Source organism: Orcinus orca, chromosome 11 (assembly GCF_937001465.1).
Source record: "Orcinus orca chromosome 11, mOrcOrc1.1, whole genome shotgun sequence".
Classification (NCBI taxonomy): Eukaryota; Metazoa; Chordata; class Mammalia; order Artiodactyla; family Delphinidae; genus Orcinus; species Orcinus orca.
The window spans coordinates 101294154-101301383 of record NC_064569.1 but is presented as its reverse complement, the minus strand read 5'-3'; the positions used below and the strand labels follow the sequence as shown (position 1 = coordinate 101301383).

Below are 7230 nucleotides of genomic sequence, written 5' to 3'. Positions count from 1 at the left end.
TTGAGAGGCTTAAGGTGGATATCTTTCTTTTTAATATAATTTATGTACAGGTAAGGTTAAATAACTTACTTTTTATTAACGGCTGTATATAGCAGTTAGCTCACACAATTTCTGAAAATTTAACATGACTCTTGCAAGTCACTGCAAGCCTGCTCGGCCCACCACGGGGGGCAGGTCTAGCAGACTCCAGAGAGCAGGTGACACAGATAAAGGGTGGTGCAGGAGGCCAGGCAGGGCTGGACCCTCACTCACACCTCTGCTGCTCCTCTACCCACAGCTCGCAGAGCTTAGCCGAACTGCTGGAGGCCACTCAGCTGCATAAAGGGCACACACAGGTTTCTAAATATGCATACTCACTTTTCCAAGTATTAAAACACCTAAAAGCTTTTGCCCCCAAAGACGGAGGCCTGCTGTCCACTCTGAATCCTGTCCTCTTTCCTCTCAAAGAATGGAGTCTGGGGTCTGGACGTGGATGTGGGGTGACCACTCACTCAAGTCTGCTCTAAAGGACACTCTGGGAGTTCAAGGGCACAACCGGGGCCATGGAGCAACGCAGGTGGGCGTGGCCACCTCCGTGGGACACAGGGCTCAGCTCCTCCAGGAAGCCTTCCGGGGTTTTTGCTACCGCATCTGCCCGGTTCAGCCCCCATCAGGTTTGTGCTGCCCGTGACGGCCCCCTCCTCTCATCTCATGCTTCTGCCTCTGCACCCACCCTAGCGCTGCTGCAATGGCCCTGGGGAGAAGCAGGGTGATCCAGATGAGGCTGCAGAGCCGGGTGCTGAAACACCAAGGCCCCCACCTGATGGAGAACTAAGGGCCACCCAGGCATGGGCCTCTGGGTTCCGTCCAGTCCTCACAGCGGGGAGCTGCCCGTCCCCTGAGGCAGCCCTGGGCCCCTAACCCCTAACGCCCTTCTGGGAATTTCCAGCCACTCCCAGCTTCTCCGTTCCTCTCTGTTGCCTCGTGCTCTCCACCAGCATCTAAAGGCCTCACGTTTCCTTCCTTTTCGCTTCTGAGCCTCAAAGCCAGGTCCCAGCCTCCCTGCCCCTTCACAGGACCTTGGGGTGGGGTGGGGGGGCTGCAGACCATGCTGCTGAGGCCACGGCCCACGATGCGCCTTATGCCGCGAGACCAGTGTGACACAGAGGGGCCGTCCAGGCTCTGCTGGATCGAACACAAAGCAGACTTCGACTCAAACGCTCTCTGAAATTTTGTTTCCCAGTTATGTGATTTTTACCGTATCCTGCAAAACAGACGCCGGGCGCTGCCATCAGAGCTTAAGGAACGGTGGTCTACACTCGCCTCCCCTGTCAGACCTTCTCCAACCTGAGCTCCAACCCAACCAGCTGTAGAACAGCCCGCGTCCTGACCCCTGGTCCTCACTGCTCAGGGGTGACTGGAGTGCCGGCCCCGCCCCCGTCACGTCTCCCCCGCCCCCTGCCTCGCGCAAGGCCCCCCCACCCAGCCTTCCCAGTTCACCCCCCTCATCAGCTCTGTGCATGTGTGTGGGCTTTGCCTCAATTCACACACCTTACGATTCACGACTTAAAAGTGCATCGTTCAGTGGTTTCAGTGCGTCCAGAGCCGTGCAACCATCGCGTCAGTTTTAGGGCCTCTTCATCCCCCCAACAGAAAGCCCGTTCCCCTACCTATCCCTCCCCAGCCCCTGGGAGCCACTAATCTGCTCTCTGTCTCTCCGGATCTGCCTGTCCTACGTAAACAGAATCACACACCGTGTGCCCTCCGGGTCTGGCTTCCTCCCTGAGCGTCCTGCTTTCCAGGTTCATCCAGTCGTTCTTTTGTACAGCTCAATAACGTTCCATTGTACGGACACACTACGCTCCGTTTACCCATCTGTCCACTGATGGACGTCTGGGCTGTTTCCACCTTCTGTCTGTCAGGGCAGATGCTGCTGTGAATGTGTGTGGACACGTTTCTGAGTTGCCAGCTACACACTGGCACTCGTTGACCTTCAACCCCGCCCTGAAAGGAGTTCAGGGTGGAGATCAGGAAACAGGCTCTCTGTGCTCCGGGAAAGACTGGCAGCACAGGCCTTCAGATAGTTAGATCTTCTCAGGAGATTTTATGAGCCCAATTCTTGCATCTCCTCTTATGGAGAGAAGCACTAAAATCCTTCATGGTGACGTCTGCTCCTCGTGACTTGCAGAAACCTTCTGCAGAAAATATGTGCTTGACTGAATGGACTCCCCCTTCACCAAAGTCTCATATATGCTGACCTTCCCCCCGCCTCTTTGGAGCGGTCCCTCAGAGCTCTCTGAGATGCTGTCTCCTGGGCTGGAGTCCTCACTGTGTCCCAGATAAAGCTTAACTCCCAACCCTCACGTTGTGCCGCTTTTTTTCAGTCGACAGAGTGGATGTATGTTTTCATTCCTCCTGGGGAATACCTAGGATTCCATTCAGAGTGGAACTGTTAGATCATAGGACAGCTCTTGTTTAATCAAGATCATTTTTCCAAAACAGCTGCTCCCTTTTACATTCCCACCAGCAGTGTAGGAGGGTTCCGATTCTTCCACACCCTCGGGAACAGTTGTTGTCAACTGACGTTTGGAGTTGAAGCCGTGCTTTCCAGCATCTTATTGTGTGCTTAATTTGCATTTTCCTGCTGACTCATGAGAGCTGGCATCTGGTTATTCACGTCTATCTTCTTTGAAGAAAGGTCTACTCAGATCCTCCGACAATTTTAAAATTGTGTTAATTGTCTTCTCATTTTTGAGTTGGAGGAGTCCTCTATATATTCTAGATAAAGGTCCCTTATCAGATCCACAATTTGCAAATATGCTCTCCCATTCTGTGGGCTGTCTTTTCACTTTCTTGATGGTGTCTTCTGAGGCACCAGAGTTTTTCATTGTGGTAAAGTCCCATTTCTCTATTTTTCTCTTGTTGCTTGTGCGTTTGGTGTCATATGTAAGAATCCTTTGGCAAATCCAAGGTCATAAAGAGTTACCCCGTCTTCTGCTACAAGTTTCATCATTTTAGCCCTTAACATTAGGTCTTTGATCCACGTTGAGGTTGCTGGCATATATATGGCGTAAGGCAGGGATCCAACCTCATTCTTTTGCACATGGAAATCCAGATGTCCCAGTGCCACTTGTTGACAAGACTACTGCCTCCCCATTGGCCTTGGCGCCCTTGATGAAGACCAGCTGATGCGATGCAGGGTTTATTTCTGCACCCTCAACTCCTTGCATCTACTAATGAGGTGCCTCTTCTGGGTCTTCACTTCCTCCCTGGCGGGGACCCAGACTCATCCCAGACCACAGCAGCCATCTGCACACAGACCCCTCTCAAACAGCCATCCCTGCTCCCGCTCCCTCACCAGAGTCCCTCAAAGGCCATGTCTGGAACAGGCATGTCTCATACGTGGCTGGGAAGAATGTAAATGGGGGACGGGTGGTTCCCTAGGTTGGCACATCAGTTCAGAGAGAGCCTCTGAGCAGCACACCTCCTCTCACTCTAAGAGGAGTGTGGTGACGCTCAGCTGTTACCCAATCTGTGCGCACAGCAGGTGAGCACCCAGGAGGCCTGGGGCCACGGCTCTCCACCCAACACCCTGGGCCCTGTCTGCATCCCAGGCTCCCCGGAAAGGAAAGGTGTATTACGAGATCTGACCCTGACGTTCAGGGATGTGACCTGGATGCGTAGTTCCCTGCTCAGGAATACAAAGGCATGTTGGCGAGAAGACAGGCCAGCTCCCAGCAGGTGCCAGGGGTCAACAGCATCAGCCAGGAGGTCCTGGCAGGGACTCCGGAGAGCCTGGCAGGCCATACACAGGAGGACCCTCTCCAGACTGGACTGTACCAGCCTAGGCTGCGACCTCCTCCTCAGGGCTGCAGCGGCCCTCACAACAGGCCTGTGCGGAACTCCGCCTGCCCACCACACCCCATGGCTCCCAGGAACCCTGCCGGGCCCGGCCTAAGACCCCTGCCCCCACCCCCGCACCACGGCTGGGGCAGCGCTACTCCGGAAACAACCCTCTCTTCTCCCGCCCCACTGCCCGTGCCCGGCCCCTGGGCACCACGCTGCTTTCTTTACTTTGTTCTCTTCCAAGAGACTTTCACGAGGATTCAGCTGATGGGAGGAAGAGCCTTCCTTTATAAAGAAAGACGCCACTTCAGGGAGAGTGGAGCTGCCTGTGGGTGACCTGCTGTGGACTGGGCGGGGCGGGGCTTGGGGACTGGCCCTCGGTCCTCTCAGCGGTGCTGCAGGGGCGTCGGGGTCACGCGCATTTCCACCGGTGGAGAGGGGCCCTCGGAGCCTTCCAGAGCTGCAGTGCCGACGGAGGGGGCTTTTAACCGAGGTGTCCACGACCAGCGGCAGCCCCGAGGGTAGGTGCCGTTCTGTGTTTGTGTGTAAGGGCGTGGAGCCTCGCAGGGATAGTGGGGCTTGTTTGAGAAACTCTTTCGCTGATGGATCCATGAGTTGGAAAGACCCTAGGCAGGTTAGGGTTAGGGTCCAGGCTGCGGGGGAGAGGGTTGCAGTTTACCCAGAAACACGGCCAGGAACTCCCCTCTCACCACCAGCCCCCTCCTTTTACAAAGAGATACTTTCTTGGTGAGCTCCTATTCATCCTTTGGTACCCTGCTCAAATGCTCCCTTGAAGATGCAACTTTGCTAAGGTCCTGGACAGGAAGTGACGGCTGTACTCTGGGGTCCCCCAGCCCCTGCCCCACAGTCTGGACCCTAGCCCCCCAGCACTGCATGTTCTAGGTACTAGGTACCCTAAGAGTCAATCTCCCCTTCCAGCTCTCCTCCACCCAGGAGCAAACACCTTATTTGATCAAATGAATGAGTGAGGGGGCAAATGAATGAACGATAAGTTAATAAATAAATGAATAAACACGTGAACAGATGCAGCTGGGCTCTAGTACTTCAAGCCCACGTATTTACCAAACATGACAGGGTCAGCACAAACCGTCCCAATTTAAGGCCCGTTCCTCCGGAATTCCAAGCAAGCCATGCAACCCGAGTTTCCTCTTTAGCAGCACAGTTCACACTTGAGGAAACATTACGTGCACAGAGCAAGAACACAGAAAGGCAAAAATTAAATTAGACGGCAGCCTGGAAATGCCCGCTGTGCAAAAAATGCCAGCTGACTGATTTGTATGGCCTCCCCGGAAAACGGCCGGGTTTTAATTTGGGTCTCTGGGACCCAGCTCCTGACACGCGGGGAGGCTCACAGGAGAGGGGTGAGAACGCGGTTTCGGATGAGCAGACCCAGATTCAATTAGTAATCAGTTCTGACCTGACTCTCCCGAAGGCTCCCAGAGCTAATGACCAGAGGGGAGGGGAGCGGGCCCGCACCTCCCTCTCCCTCCTGGCCGGGAAGAATCCGTCAATGTCAGCCCAGAAGGCGCTCTGGCCACTTCTAGTTACAGGAGCTGCAGATGGGGATGCGGTGGCTTAGCCCAGCTCACTGGGGGTCAAGGCGGTCCACCGGCAACCCACTGGGCAGACAGAGTCTAGGGTCAGTGGAGCGGCCTCGGAGCAGCTAGGCCTTTCCTCTCTGTAAACTGTCTGTTTCTGAGGATGGTCCCCAGAGGCAAGGACGTTAGCACCGCGCATGGACATCTGGCTGTCCAATCACACCCCGTCCGTGGGATGCCGATGGCTAGACGCTCTTAACAAGGACAGACAACAGCTTCTTAGAAACAAAACTGACGCCAGCACGGGTGCTTCCTTGCCCCAGATCCTCAAAAGGCACCAGCTGTCTCAGCATCCTTCCACTAGCCTCCAGCCCCCCCCACGGCACAGTCCTTTCCCACCATCTCCCAGGTGCCCCGACATTCCCAGAGAGCCCTTCCGGGCTGGCAGCACAAGGCAGGTAGCACGTGGCCGAGGGGCCTGAGGGAAGCATGGCAGGTCCCGGGGGCGGCCGGGTGGTCCTGGAGCCCCGTGCACCTCCAGGGTGCTTCTGGGCACCCCAAGCTCTGTGGGTGAGGATCCCGCAGCCAGCTCAGCCCCAAAGGTGCACAGGACGTCGGGGCCTGGAGTGGTGAGGGCCGGGCCTGCTCCCTCAGGCCAAGAGCCCAGGCCCGTCCCTGACTCCTTCCCTGTCCTGCTAGAGGCCATGTGGGGCTAGAGCTCCAGGCCCCGGGCCCCGAGCAGACTCACTGCCCCGGCCAGGTCCCCGGACAGTCCTGGACAGGCTCACTGGTGACACTGACCCGGGCCCCTGAATCAGCCCCATCCCCGAGGGGCCCTTCCTTGGGGGCCTTTCTCCCTTTGGGGGCTGCACTGGGACCCACGCGGTTTGTCAGAAAGCCTCCGCCTCAGGGATGATGTGTCCTCGCTCCTGATGCAGCCCTACCAGCACTGCTGGTGAGCCTCCCAGAGTGGCCGGGAGCTCACGATGCCCCAGCCCTGTGCTCAGCACGCCCGTCACCTCTCCCGTGACCTTCGCCAGCACCGCCTGCAGCAGGCAAAGTGGTTCCCCCCACGTCCTAGGTCAGAGCAGGGGAGCCGGTGGGACTCCCTGGCGGAGGCAGCAGATTGAACCAGGGAGCTGGGCCCCCAGAGCCCGTGCAGAGGCTGTAGGGGAGGGGAGGGACCGACCAGAAGAGCTAGGGTCCAAGTCCAGCTCTGGGCGACCCTGTGCATCCCTGCCACCCCCACGGGATGGACCGGCTGATACCTTGGACCCTCCACCTTGACCACGGTGACCGCGACTCCTCCAGCCGCCCCACACCCCTGCATGGGGCCATCCACCCCAAGGAGCCTGGACCAACACAGGCAGCTGCCAGCCAGGCCCACGGGAGCCCCCAGGCCACCCAGAAAAGTGGTGTCCCCCCTGCTCTAGTCCTGGGGCTGGGCAGGGTTCCGGCCCGGCTCCAACGCCGCCTCCCCCACTCGCCCGCTGGCCCCGCCCCAGACCCCTGCTGGGCCCCGCTGCGTCCGGCCTTGGGATGCCCAGGTCCCCTGCAGAGCACCCACGGCGTCTCCTGCACCAGGGGACGCGCCCACGTCGGTGCCCTAATGGAAGCCGCAGGGACTCCTCCCCGCTTTGTAAAGGCGGCTTGTGGGTCTGTTTCTGAGGACGGTCCCCAAAGGCACCACCTCCCACAAGGTGCCTGAGCATCAGCTCAGCAAGAACGTTAACAGGACGTGTCTTGTCCCCGAGCCGGCTCAGCCTCAGTGGTGTCACCAGCCTACCCAACGGGCACATCGCGTCAGCTGTCCTGGGAGCCTGTGGCGGCCCCGCTGCACGTCACG

The 7230-nt window shown here is 57.7% G+C and overlaps 1 protein-coding gene across 7 annotated transcripts in view; it reads right to left on the bottom strand.

Annotated features, from left to right (window-relative positions):
* The window catches only part of TAFA5 (TAFA chemokine like family member 5), a 192618-nt gene that overhangs the window by 62882 nt on the left and 122506 nt on the right, over positions 1–7230 (bottom strand). For 2 of the 7 annotated variants that reach the window (XM_049694638.1, XM_049694639.1), the window contains exon 1: positions 66–1400. The exons of the other annotated variants lie outside the window; for them this stretch is intronic. The gene's annotated coding sequence lies outside the window, so the exon portion shown is untranslated. Of the gene's footprint in view, positions 1–65; positions 1401–7230 lie in introns of those variants that run through there. 7 annotated transcript variants of the gene reach the window in all.